The following is a 14335-nucleotide window of genomic DNA, read 5'->3' on the forward strand; positions in this document are numbered from 1 at the left end:
GCAGCACTGGGGGGCACATAAGAAATTCCTCTTGCTTCCGGATCCGTACGTGCTTTCCTGATGAAATCAATCAATGCCCATTGACCTCAAGTTTCCTATAGACCCAGGTCTTCTGGCTCAGGTGGGCTTTGCATTTTTGTCATGCATGGTCCCAGGCTGGGCTTTTGATGCTGGGAACAGCTCAGGGAGAATTGGCCCTATTTGGATTTCCATGTCTCTGGTGGAGATGCAGCCTTTAAACTTTAATTTGTTCTGCATGAATTTGCACAGGAGGCAAACACAGAGGTCAGACTCTGCCACGTTGAATCATGAGGGCCCCTTAGTTCTGCCTGCCTGCCTGCCAATCAAGGTTAATAGGAGCTGGCAGGCTCCAGAGGCCCAGTTACACTCCTTGCTTTAAAATCTTTCAAAGGCCACATTGACTATCATGAGCAGAATCAACTGTGCTGGTCTCACTGGAGTTGCATTTGCTTGTCCCAGTTGTCAGTTTATCTATTAAATAGATGAACCCACTGCTGAAATAAAACATCTTTCTTAGGTCAATATTGATTGAAGCTGAAACTGCATCAAAACGGGGATTGATAGCGTTTGAATAAATGGACCAATGGAACCTGTATTTGTGTTGCAGTTTCTATATTGCCACTTCAACATCTGCAGTGCAAAGAAAGCTTTAGAACTGAATGAAATCTCATTCTGCTGTGGCTGACATTAGACACCCCGTGACATGAGAACTGAAAGGATCAGTCTTTCTTTCACACTGGAGATGTTGCAAAAAAAAAATCACTGTTAAACAGAATTCTTGCTCCATCAAGTAAGTCTACAGAGCACCTTCAGTTTCACTCAGAGATGCAACGCTGTGCTCCACACCCGAGCTCAACTTCTCGAGTCTGAGTTATTGAGCTACAGCCCAAGTACCATATTCTCACCAGAATGAAAGCAGCATTCGAGTTCCAGATCCATCACAACCATTGCCTGTGCCCTATACATTCAAAAGTCACAAGCCCCTAAGCTCTTGCTACTAATGCTCTTTGTGTTCTGCTGCTGCCCATGCCTGAAATAGCTTCCTTATTGCATGGCTGGATGTCTCCATGATTATGTCACATCTGCACTTTGATTGGAATCTCTTCAGCTTAATCCTCCACATACCATGCAAGCATAGCCCAGCATGGCTAGCACAGATAACTGCTGTCCTGGGTTCAGGATAAAATTTAAATGTGATTTCATTTCAAACCAGCTGAGGGAAGAATATGGAGAGATCATACACTTTTTCTAGAGGCTGAGAGGATGAATGTAGTATTGTCTATGCTGTAAAAGAGCAAGTCCACGGCCTGTTCTGAAAAAGATGTCTCAGACCAAAGCGGGTACTGACCTTTGAACACCAGGCTTACATAGGCACCAATCTCAGGTTCCAGAGAAATGCCTGCATTCAGGGGTGAAAACAGGATTTCTCCTCAGCATTTCTGCTGTAGAGGACTCCCTCCTCAGCCTGCTGTCTGTTGGGAATCCTGTTTGAAGGTGGTTCACAGCCCCAGTGCACCTCAGCAGGCCATCTATGCAAAGCCAGTCAGGTCCTGCATCCAGAGAATGGAGAAGATGGCAGCAAAATACCATGTGGGAGTTACCAACAGAGTGCCTAAGGGCCAGCCACCCTCATCCTGACACCAAGGCAGGGCAGGAGAATAATCCTCTGGGCTACATGAGACTACGAGGTGTACTTTCACCTGCTGGGCATAAGCAGCAGCAGCAAGTATTTGCAGAGTGGTGATGCTCTGGAGGAGGGGGTTCATGTCACTGCTCAGCATTAACCTGTCCTCCCAGTCTGGACACATGGCTGCATTTTGGATATCAAATACTGATCTAAAAGAAGGCACGTGTAACCCAACTTGTTTCATGGCCAAGCATTCACAGACACTGCCATTACAGCAAAGGCTCTGTAGTGATGTTACACTAACAAGAGCCTGTGTAGGAGGAAACAGGGAACCACTTTGCACTCAGTGCTAATGCTTTTGGCTAAGTATAATCCAGCTGAAGGCTTTTTCAGCACAGCAGAGTTCAGTGGAGGACTAGCTGAGTGTGCTGGTTCAGAGGGCACTAATGCAATTGTGTGATTAATTTACATCTGTGCTTTTGTTTGCTCTGAAGGCTGTGTTCAGTGGAGACAGGCAGTGTGATACGGTCAATCACTCCTACAGTGCTTGCTGTCCTCTGACAAAGACGGCTGCTGGCCTCCGAGAGCTGTCTCCTTCAGAGTGAGGATGAGTCACTGCCCCCGCGTAAATAGTGAATGTTATGATGATACTTAGGATTGAAAGACAGTGAGGTGGAACAAACAAGGTAATTTCTTAATACATACTTATTTCAAGGAAAGATATTGGGCTTAATCCTTCTTCCACTGATGTTAATTAAAGTTAGGCATTGACAAAAGGCATCACAGCATCTGTAATGTATTTTGACATCTGTGGATGAAAGGTTCTAAATAATAGCTAAGGATTATGTATTCCTCAGTAAAACATGAGCTAGCCTGCTGGATAAATTAACAAACACATTGTTATGTAAGTATGGTAAAATGCTTCTGATGCTTTGTGCCTAAGCTTGACATTCTGACAAAACGAAGCTGAGGATTTGGTTTATTTATTTTATTTTATTTTATTTTATTTTATTTTATTTTAATTTCATACTTGTAAGGCTTGCTTGAAAAATCTCCAAAAGCTTTCAGTTTTAAGACAGTCAATCTCCAGAGACAAATATTTCAGCTCTGTTTCATGGGTAGAGAAATTGAGGTATGCAAAATATCACCGAGACTTCAGTGTCATGGGATCTGTGAACTAAAGGCTACACCTCTGATCATTACAAAGATACAGGACGAGCTATTTAATCATTCTCATCATGCAAAAACCTCAAAATGGTCTCACAAAACAAAGGTACCTTCCTGGTGTAAAAATACCAGAAAACGGATGTTCTTTGGGTTTAGATATTTAGTAATAGCCAAGAAAATCTACCATGCACTCATTGTGAGATACTTTACATTCTACCCTAAGTGTGGCTATGAACACTACCAGCATGGAAGACCCCAGGTGGCTTTCTCTGCCATGTGGGATACAGGTTCCTGTCTCTGGGGGGTTCACCATTAATTTCTCAAAGCTTCTTAGAAGGTTTTTCTCATCTCTTCACCCAGCTGAGTTTACCACTGTAGACATTGTACAGCATTCCAGTGGGTGCTGAAGCCTGTCCTTGCACTCCAGCCCCAACGCTGTCAGTCTGCAAAGTACCACTACAAATTAAGCCAAAGACCTTTCTTTCTCTCTTCTTTCATCTAGATCCCTGAACTTACTTTAAGCATTTGCACAGTGTTCCTCACTGTGGTACTGGAGCACCATTTAAACACCAAACTTGATCTCAAAGCTGAAATGTCTAGCACCCAAAAGTGATATCTAGTGGTAACACAAACTTGAAATCTGTTTTCAAGCATTAGATTATGTGGTACAGAAATGACTGGTGTTTGCTACTAAACGCTAGACAGCCTAGTATGGAGTATTCATAACAAGTCACAAAATGTATCATCAAGTGGTTCTGTTTTCCAGGTGAAGCTTACATCCTTCCTGCAAAGGAAGCCCACAGAAATGTCTAAGACTGAAATTAGTTATCACCAGACAACTTCCAGTGCTTCCAGCTATGTCTGCTATTGTATTTTCTGCATCTCCAGCAACTCCGCAATCATTCTTCTGGACTTGGAAAAAGCAAAGATTAAAAGATCACTCTCCAGTGGATGACAGTTTCCTTCTAGAACTGAAGAGGGTTTTGGTTGTTTTTTTTTTTCTCTTTCATTTTTTCTTCAGATTAAGTGATTTCTGCTGAAAGAGTGAAGGAGTTCAGTACCCTGCCTTCTGTTCCTGGAGCCCTGACCTGCAAAGACTACTTTGAATTCTATGCAACAACACATGAGGCTTTTTAAAGGTTTGTTTCACAATGACATTATAGAGAGTGGATGTCCTGCCTTTCAGACATTTGACTGGCAAACAAGGGAAAAACAAGTGATGCAACATCAAGTCGCAGAATGATATAAATCAGAAAACAAACAGACAAGAAAAAAATTAAAATCAAGGAAACCTTGTGATATTTCCTGCCATCCTGTTTTCTGGTCTACCTGGAATTAACTACTGTTTTTCTGTGGGAATGAGGTCTGGCGTGATTGTGCTGTCTATTGTTATGTCTCTCTATATGCTTTCCAATTTCAGTGACATCTGGCAGAGAGGTAATGGTCTGAAGGAGACAGTGTTTCCACAACAACCTCATAAGCGCAGGTGGTTCTGTGCAGGAGGCCAGCTCTAATTTCATTTGGCTGGGAAGGAGCTGGGTTGGGAATCTCACGCACTGTTAGACAGCAGAGGATTCAAGTGATGAAGTGGTCTTCATGCCAACCATTGATAAAATTCAAGAATTTATACCTTCTTCTATACAAAAACAGTCACATTGGGAATGTCCTTGGGAATTCATGTCTGCCTAGTCCTGTTGCTCAGGGATCTGCTTGTTCCCTGCCTTTTTGAAATATTTTATCCAGTTAGATGACTCATGGGGACAAGGACTCTCTCTTACTAAGTGCCCATACCTAGCACAGTGAGTACCAGTCTCAGCTGAGTCAAGGACTCTTTCACAATGAAGGCAATTACGCATTGATGAAGCCTGCTTGCTATGAAACCATAATACTCAGATCAATCAGGTCGATCACTACTCTTCCTTTTCTTCTCTTTGGTACAGATAATGGAGATGCTGCCTTCCATTACTGCTCTGGTATTCCTAAGAATTACTTATTACTGCAGGAAATGAAAAAAAAACCCAAATGAAGACGAGACTGTAACTCATTCCATCATAGTGGAGACTTTGATTCTTCCTTAAGTTTTTCATTCTGGAAATGGACTTAATGGACAAAGAAAGGGTGAAGTTGGTACCATGGGCTGGCAGTTCTAGATTGCACCACATTTGCTCGGTGGTAAGGGAGTATAAAAAACAAGAGGGGAAGAAAACTGGGTGTTTCTCTGTTCGGTCTTTAGAGGAGAGAACGTGCATTCCCAAATGCATTTTGTCTTCATCCCACCATCATAGTCATTGGTGTCAAAATCCTTTGTTGTCCAGCTTTTCTGTGCAAATAGAGTGCCTGGCTGCTGGAGCAGCATCAGCAGCCGCTGGTGCAGGCAGCACAGCTTGGGATGCCTCCTGGATGTCACAGCCCATGGGTTGCTGCAGACAGCCTAGGCCCTGCTGCTGGGTTTTTCCTTAGCTTTTAAACAGATACTGTGGTGTGGGTATTTCTCGCTGGACACAGCTACAGCAGGGAGCAGTGCTTCCCTCCTCACAGCACAGCAGCTAGCGTGCAGCTCGCTTCCCTGCACCACACTCTCTTCCTCTCAAAAATAACTGCAGACAGAAAGCAACCACTTGAGCAATACTGTTGGTAGGATGATCTCTGCGTTGTTGACCTTTTCCCAGTCCTGGGAGACCAAACAGGCCTTTTGCCTCCTGCTCAGCCCTGCCAAACGCAACATCTGCCTGTGTGAGACCAGTCTCTTGTCACTCCAGCCGTGATGCTCCTCTGCCAGTATCACCTCCCTTTCTCTGCATTTCCCTCCTCTGTCTGCCCCTCTCTCACCAGTTCCCGGTTGCCCACACAAGCCCTGGCTGGTCTCTCCACATGACATGTTCCATCCCTTCCCTTCCCAGCGCAGCTCCCACACCGCCCCTTTCTGAGGGCACTCAGCCTGCCGGCTGCATTGACCTTTTAAGCACATGTAGTGCTGTGTGTGCTGCAAAAACATGCTTCTCTCCACGTGTTGGCACAGCCTCTCATAAACTTCTGACCCTTGCTTAGCTCTCTGCCATCCCCGCGCACAAACAATGGCAGGGTTCTTCGCCCGGGTTTAGTTACCAGGGCTGGGGACTGCCAGGGAACAGTATTGCAGCTCTCATTACACTTACATGGGAGGAAAGTACTCTTAGGGCAGCAGCTGCCATTTTCTCCCTGTTTGCATTTGTTTTCTAGGCTGGTTTTCCTCTTCTTTGATGTGTGTGTTCTTTTTTTTTTTTCCCTATTATGTGTCTTTAGTTTGTTGCTCAAGAGCCAGCTGTGAAAGCCTACATCCCTTGTAGTAATACAGCACACGTGCTCCCTGAGCTGCATAGGAAGTCCATGTTACAGAAGAAGGCAATGAAGAGAATAGAAATGAGAGGGATGACTGCAGTCCTTTTGGGAGAGTGGGGAGCGGACAGAAGCAGCAAGTCCATGTGTTTAAACTGGAAACTTGATGAAAGAAATGATGCCTTCCTTGATTCCTATTTCTCTAGTTGTTTGTTTTGGGTTTCATCGTAAGTGATTTGCTTGAACTCCTCACACTGTCTTGAGCAAACTCTTGATGTTTTCCTGTGCCCCTTTATCCTCCTATCCCTGTTCCTTCTCCCTGATTAACCAGTGTATTTACGGGGAGGCTGAAGCCCAGATAAGGTTCTTTTTGCATCAAAGTCCTTGACACAGACCAAATTAATAGTGAGATGGAGCTTGTGAGTTTGTGACTTCTTCCTCTCCAACATATATCCTTCCTGCAAGCATCAGCTTGAAAACATGTCTTCCAACAACAGAAACCTTTTTTAGTTTCTTCTTTCTTGGACTCTGGTACTGCTTCCCTTAAACCCCTTGCTTCTTAGCTGTTGTAGATGCTGCCAGGCAAATGCCACAGCGAGACAAACAGGCCCCTTGCACATTGCCCGCCTCCCGTTACGGTTGCAGTCACCCGGCACCCCTGGGGCTGCACCGGGCTGCACCAGGCTGCAGAGCTGCAGTGAGTTTGCAACCCCAGAGGAGGAAGAGCTGGCCTCATTGCTCCTTGGTGAGTACATTGGTGTGGGGAAGGTTAAACCCATGGAAGGACACATATGCTTCTCCTTACTTGGGTTTAAAGCCCGAGTGACCATCAGCCTCTCCTATTCTTGTGCCAGGCACAGCAAGCCATAGTGCCCACAAGCCCAGTGCTATCTTGGTTCCCCCTGGGGCTGCCATTTGCTCTAATGAGAGAACAAGCTCAGATTTCATTCGAAACCAAACCCACAGGATATTTCTTGCTGTTACAGAACAGACAGAACACTCCAGAATATCTGGAATAACATAGATCCAACCTGGTTTATATTTACAGTTGCTTGGTTTTGGAAGTGAGGCTGACTCAGGAATTTCTGTGCTTAACTTGGCAAAATCCTCCAGTTTTTACCAGCTGGGCTGTGCCTCATGCCTCAGCCTCTGAATATTTGCTTTGCTCCAGACCTGTATCCCTGCAGCACAGGTTATAGGTAGGACACATGGTTATTTTTTTCTTTTCTACCTGGAAAAGTATTTTCCTTTTGTATAGTTCAGTGTTATCTAAATAAACAGCTACTGTCTCTTTGTGTCATTTTGAAACACAAGTTGATTCTGCAAAACAACAGCACACAACATCCAATGTTTAAGCTGTCTATTTATCTCCATCCAGACACCATGGCCTTGAAGCAAACACGTTGCATCACAGCACTGTGGAGCAGTAAGACTAGTTCTAGTTACTGAGTTTAACAGGTTATGTTTAGAAAGTAGTTGTTTGATTCTTTTAATTTCTGTTTCCATTTAAACTTGATACCCTATTTTTTTCACAGAGCAGGTGCCACAAATTTAATAACTGAGACACAATATCTCATTGCCCTAAGAAAAGAAAAGAAAATGACAAAAAAAGTTTGCAGCTTATTGTCAACTTTCATGCGAGAACTTGCAGACAGAGCAGGAAGGTGCAGTCAGGTTCAGGAACCTGATGAGGAATACAGAGAAATGTTAAATAAATTATTACTTCTGCATTATTAAAAATAAGTCACACTTCTATAGCTCGTCTCAGATAATGAACTCAAAGCCATTCATAATTAATTTCACAACTTCATGTAGGTGAAGGAACTATGCCACGTTGTTTTTAAGAGCAAAGAGCTGAGACATCGAGAAGTGAAACATTTAAAGTCATGTAGACCCCTCTTAAATAGCACCGGGGAGTTTTTCCCAAAGGTCACTCTACCAGGTGAGTAAGGGGGCCAGGCAGTCTATTTGGTTTTCCAGGTTTTAAGCTTCTAGAGCTGGTGCCATCTCTCTGTCCTGGATTTGGCTGGAGTCTGGCCCAGCGGGGTTTTCAGATGTGTCCACTGAGGCATTGGTCCAACATCCCTAACTCTATGGGATACACTCATCACCCCAAAACCTAGAGTTTCCAAAAAGATGTCACATGGTGCAACACTGTGACAGGGCACTGAAGGCTTCTGTCACTGTTGTTGAAGCCTGAAAAGTTGTAATGCTGCACAGAAGACGAAGAAAGGCTACAATGCACAAATACTGATTTAACTCCTGGGCAGCGGAGCTGCAGCTGCCAAGACTGGAAGCTCTTGTACCACGTGCTGACGGGAGGGAGCAGGGCTGTACTTGTCCGATCCGCCCATACGCAGAGAGGAAAAAACATTCATCTGCTGCTGAACCCAATGAGAAAAGTAAAATCCTACCCCAAATTATTTCTAACATGGTATATTCCAAAACAAAAGCAATGACATTTGCTGGCATACTGACAATAACAGGAACGTTACACATAATACAACCCAGTATTTTCTCAGAGCTGAAGTCAACTGTGCAGCCCAGATTACTTCCACTTTTGTAGGCTGTGTTGCAGAGAGTGCTGTGGGAAGCAGTATTTTGGGAAACATCATGGTTAGAGAATCCAAGCCCGACGAACCCGGGAGAACATGATGTGCCCTCCTTTCCCTTGCACTGCTTGCATTTCCAAATGGCAGATATTTCTTTTTCTCGGCTTTCAGCCTTGTTTTATTTGTCATTGGCAATTGAGTCAAATTGCACTGTACATGTGGCATCCTATGACTGTGCTCCTTATCAGGCGATGGCAATCTTTCTGTGAAACAACACGTCCAAATATTTCCTTACATTATCATCATTGCCCAGATGAAGTTATGCTGCAGTTGGTACTTTCTGCACTGGCTCACTGTGTCACGCAAGGAGCAGCAGTGAGACCCTGGAGGCAGAAAATGCTATTTTTAGTTCTGTACTTTAAATGTGTATCTTTTTTCCCCACCTCCTAAAACTGTGTTTATTATCTAGTCATGTTTCAAAGAGGCAATTGATTCCTGCATTTAAAACACTTCCCCAGAAAGCGGTAGGATTTCTTGATAAAGTGACAGGTAGGAAGAACCTGTTTCGTTTCAAATCTCTGGGGAAAAAAAAACCATAAAAAAATATCCTGACAAATTATCATTGTTTCCTTCTCATTTTACTTTTACTCAAGCTGTTCCTTGTTGTGCCTGCATTGACAAGAGATGTGTGGACATTGCTTCCAGCGTTGGGTTGTGAAGGGCCCAGGGTGCGTCAGGGAGAACGCCCACCTTTTCCTGGGGCCAGAGGGCTTCCTGCAGCAGGTGAGATCCAGATGGTGAAAGCAGGCAATACGCTATTCAGACAGCAGCAGAGAATCTGTCAGGACTCCGGCTGCTGATGGTGAACTTCGGTTCTCAGGAGGGGTTATGTACTTTGTGACTGTGAGCTTTAGCTGCACTAAATATACAGTTTCCTTTCTCAAAGCACCATCCTTTTCATATGAAATATTCTGTTCTTCTCCTGCAGCTTTCTACTGACTTACGGGTTAAATATGCTACAAAAACTGTCAATGAAATAGACTATGTGAAGATTTAATGAATATTGTGATATTCTTAATAATCTGGTGGATAGTTCACTCTTATCTTTGTGCGCGTGTTGAAGAGCATGAAAAGAGGAAATCTATGACGAGTAATGGCCATATGAATAATTTATTTGACAGAAAACTATTTTGTATCTTGACAAAAATCTTGTATCCCTACGAAAGCAGAAGTTCTGAGGCAGCACAGTTTGCCTCTAGGGCAACATGCTTATCTTCTTATCTTATCTTCGGTTCTCATTTTCTACCAATGATCTTCTTTACTCTCTCAGAATTCATCATTAATAATCACTTGTCAGGAGTTTTCTGACTCTACCAACAATTATTTTGCCATTCTGCATTGCATATTTCCAGGGTGAACAATAGACCATATATTCCATGTTTTCTAATAAAGATCTGGAAAAGAAAATCATGTTTTTGTGAATAAGCAGAATGGATGTAAGCTCTGAACAACAGAATGATGTACAGGTTTGGGATTTGATTGCATTCTTACTAAGCAAAAAATTACATTAGGATTAGAAGGGAAATTTTTGCTGAAAATAAGAAAAGGTTACCTCAACTTTTCTGTAGTTACAGGATGGTATTCAAAAGAGGTATTTTTATACCCATCAGGGAGCCATCCAGGGTTTATGCAGATTTGACATTTTCTCCTTTCCTCTCTATTTGTATCCAGAGCCCTGGGTGAACAGCCTCCTTTTTGCTTGCTCTCTCTAAATATCTTTGTCTGCGCAGCTGTTGATAAAGGGCCTGTGAATAAATAAAATGAAGAGGACCTCCTGCATGATCTAAAAAGAAATGCTATTTTCTGAATCCTGACTTGCCATTTGTGGTGTTAGCATTATCTTACTGACACAAACAAACCGCCTGCTTCATATTAGCTTTTCACTCGCAAAAGCTGCAGCAAATGAACTTTCCTGACACTAATGGGAGGTGATGGCGGACGAGGGAAGACGCTGCCTTTGTCCGAGAGGAGAACTGCAAGCCAGCGTGCCCGCAGCGCTCCAGCTTCCTGCACAGCTTTTATTCTCCCAGTGCTTGTGAGTGTCACTAAGGGAAATCAAAGACAAAATCCTTTAAAGAGTTCAGTCCTGTCACTCCCCCTGCACGCTGCCTCTCAGCATCGTTTAAGGAGGACTATTTACCCAAACCCCCCAGTGCTCACTGGCTGCAAGCATTGAAAAAGGGGGTCAGCTGACAGAAAATATATCAATTTGTAATAATAATACTAGCAGCAACAACCCCATTAGCCTTATTTTACACATATGGAAAGGGAGGCATGGAAAAGTACAATGTGCTGAAGCTGGGACTACCAATTGGGACTGGGATGCGGGTACTTCCCTTTCCAGGTCTCTCTTCTAATGACTACACCAAATTGCACGATCCCCAAATGCAATTGCTATCTGGTATTCCTTATTAAACATGACCAGAACTTGTCAGGAGAACCTCACACAGCTCTTTGAGCTTCAGGTATCCTCACTGACCCTCAGTCATGTTTGTGCTACCTCTTTTGGAGCACCAGGCAGTTAGGATGAACGATCCTCAGCTGGTAGCTCAGCATCTGTGTTTGTATGATCTAGCTCACCCATGCCCTTTTCCACGTCCCACTAACACATCTGAAGGCTACCGCACTAACTGCACCCTGTACCAATGTTTTAGCAATGTTTTAGCTCCTGTTCCTTTCAGACAGTCCAAGCCTAGGGAGGAAGGAGGCGAAAAGGACAAAATCATAGAGACAATATGCCACACCGCTGTGCGATGATAGGAAGTGTTGGATACTGAGAGGTGCTCGTTATTTTAAGGTTGAAGGTGCTAAGAATATCAGAAAAAGTGCTGAGCATCTTCAGCATTCGTTGCCCCCAGCAGGAGCAGACACTCTGCTTCTCAGCTGACACTTAGTGCTCACCAGGATCACACTGATAATGAGCTCAGACAAATCCATGCTCCTTGGCTGGCACAATGTAAGGAGACATGAGAGCTGTTGAACACAAAGTGGAATGGACACTGGCTTCAGCAGCCATGGAAAAAGCCTGGGAACCCCAATGTTTTTGTTTAAATCACACATACACATATGCTCTGTGAAAACACTACCCCATGGCTGTAAAAGCTGAATGACACGTTGAAGCTCCAGTCTCCAGGGCTCATGTGGTCTGTGGGGGCTCCCTGGCCAGGCAGCCACACCATCAGTCCTCCCTCTCTGCTCTGTGCTGGGGGACAGCCAGTGCAGAAGCTGCTGCTGATGGAGAAAGGGGTAAATGCAGCAGCCAGATGGAGTGTGTGTGTGGTGGGAGAGCAAATGGGTGAATAGGAATCTTCACCACAATGATTTGTTTTCAGTAATCTTTTCAGGGTCTCTTTGCTTTTTGCCAGCTAAGAGGGATGTGCAGGTGATGGAGAGGTGAGGATGCTGGGATTTAGGTAGATCTGGAAGGACTCTTGTGTTTACCACGTCCTCATTAATGCTCTCGAGGGGCACACTTCTGGCAGATCAAAGTACTTATTTAAGTACCACTTCAGTACTATTTAGCACACAAGCTTCAATATTTGAAATCAGAAAGAAACTTTCAGGTCCTCTCTCTGATCCAGGAAATACACGGAGGAATAATGTTGTTAATAGCTGACTTCTGTTCAGATCTATTTTACCTTCCTCCAACATTACCCAGGAGCTTAGTCACCACAGTTTCTTTTCACCTGTCCTGCGCTGAGCCTATGCTGAGAACATGGCCCATGTGTAACTGCTCAAAGCATGCCCCTTCCCTTTCATGCTCCTTCCTGCCAGACGAAACTTATTGCCACATGGCCTCCAGCAAGTCTCACTGCTCTAGCAGGAGCCCGAAGAACCTGCCTGTATGTCTGCAACTTCCCTTGGACAAACAACTATTTGATAGAATACGGAAATGACTTGTGGGGACCCCTAACGGGTATCAAGACACTATCTGTGAACTTGGCAGCCCCATGTCCTATTCTCAGTACAATCCCCTCCTTCCTTTATTCTCAGTCCTTTCTGATACCGTTTATGATCTGCGTCCCCCAGCATCTCTGCAGCATGGTGCCATATTAAGACTCCTTCTCCCACCATCACTTCCTCCATGGTAGCTGTTTGTTGGTGTGACGCACTCCCTGGCTGCCAGCTGGCTTGTGTACATGTTAGAAATTGCAGAAATTTAAAATGATCTGGAATTTGCAGTGTTAGAGCGGGAGGCAGTGGCAATAAAGACACATAAATGCTATTCATGTCTACTGTTGCGGTCTTCCAAACCTCCAGAACACAGGAAAAGAACAAGATTAAATACAAGTTATGAGGCTGGAAAAGGATGAAATTCCTGTTAGCCAGCATGATCAATTAAATGACATTTAATTTGCTTTCCAAAGGTGTGCACAGGGCAAACCCAAAGCATCCAGCTGACAAGCCCAACTAAAACAGACTACTCTGCATTTCTCTTCAAGCAAATGGCAAATCTGAACCAATTCCAGAGCCCCTGGTGTCAAAGCTGGCCTGACATGGTGACAGCTTGAGTGGACGAAGATGAAGCTTGTCTGAGGAATGCGTTTCTTTGGAAAAAGCCAGGCTTACACAGTCATCAGCTGGAGGAAGAAAGGAATGCTTTTGGGGTCATACAGACCAAACTGCCTGGACACAGAACATGAAGTCAGGGAGAGTACAAGTGCAGCATGGCAGGGTGAACACATCCTGAGAGAAAAGATGAAACTAGGTCATAAAAACTATGAGAAAAGAGGACGAACCACACTTGTCCGTCAGTGATTCCTAGGTTGCCTGGTAGTTCATATCAAGCATCTGATCCAGAGATGCATTTCATGGTGATCTGAATGATTCCTGTTTTCAGCTCAATTTTAAAGAAAAACCTGTACATTTTTCAAGTGGTATTCCAGAAACTAAAGGTATTTCTCATGTCAGCTGTCATGTGCCAGCCACACAGCTGGGCTGTAACTCCCAGGAAAGGGTTTGAGCTCCCTTTCCTTACCTCACTGGTAGCAGTGTGCCAGCCAAGGGAGGTGTCGAGCAGCCTCCTCAGCTTTTGGGAGCTATGCAAGGCCCTGGAGCACCCAAAACTTCCCAACAACTTTCTCTGAAGTTTCTCTTTTTTTAAGACAAGTCTTAAAACAATGTCCTGAGCTGTCTGTTGAGGTTTTTTTATGAAGTGCATCTTTAACTGATTAAAGCTTAATAAACCCTGACTGGAGATGCTATATTCATATTGAAGCTTATGCTGTAAGAGAGCAGCTCTGACTGTGGTTGGGAGCACCACATGGTGGGTGGTTTCTTCTTGTCCCATGAGATGTACTCAGCCTGAGAGTGCCCTCCTTTCTCAGCAGCTATAAGGGGCTATCATATCTACTGCTTCTCTGCTGTAAGCAGTTTCATCACCAAAGTAGAAATGAAAACACTGGCACAAAACACTGCAATCAGGATTGTTTAAAATGTTCTTCTACTACAGGTATATGGAAGCACACCACTGACTACCTGCTGCGGGTATGAGTGGAAAAAAGAGTGCAAAAGCAGCTCTCATCTTTTTGTATCTAGCTCCTTTGCTACTGTTAAAACAAAATCGTTATACTCAGCATGTCTGGTGATAGGA

The sequence above is a fragment of the Strigops habroptila genome, chromosome 4 (assembly GCF_004027225.2).
Source record: "Strigops habroptila isolate Jane chromosome 4, bStrHab1.2.pri, whole genome shotgun sequence".
NCBI lineage: Eukaryota > Metazoa > Chordata > Aves > Psittaciformes > Psittacidae > Strigops > Strigops habroptila.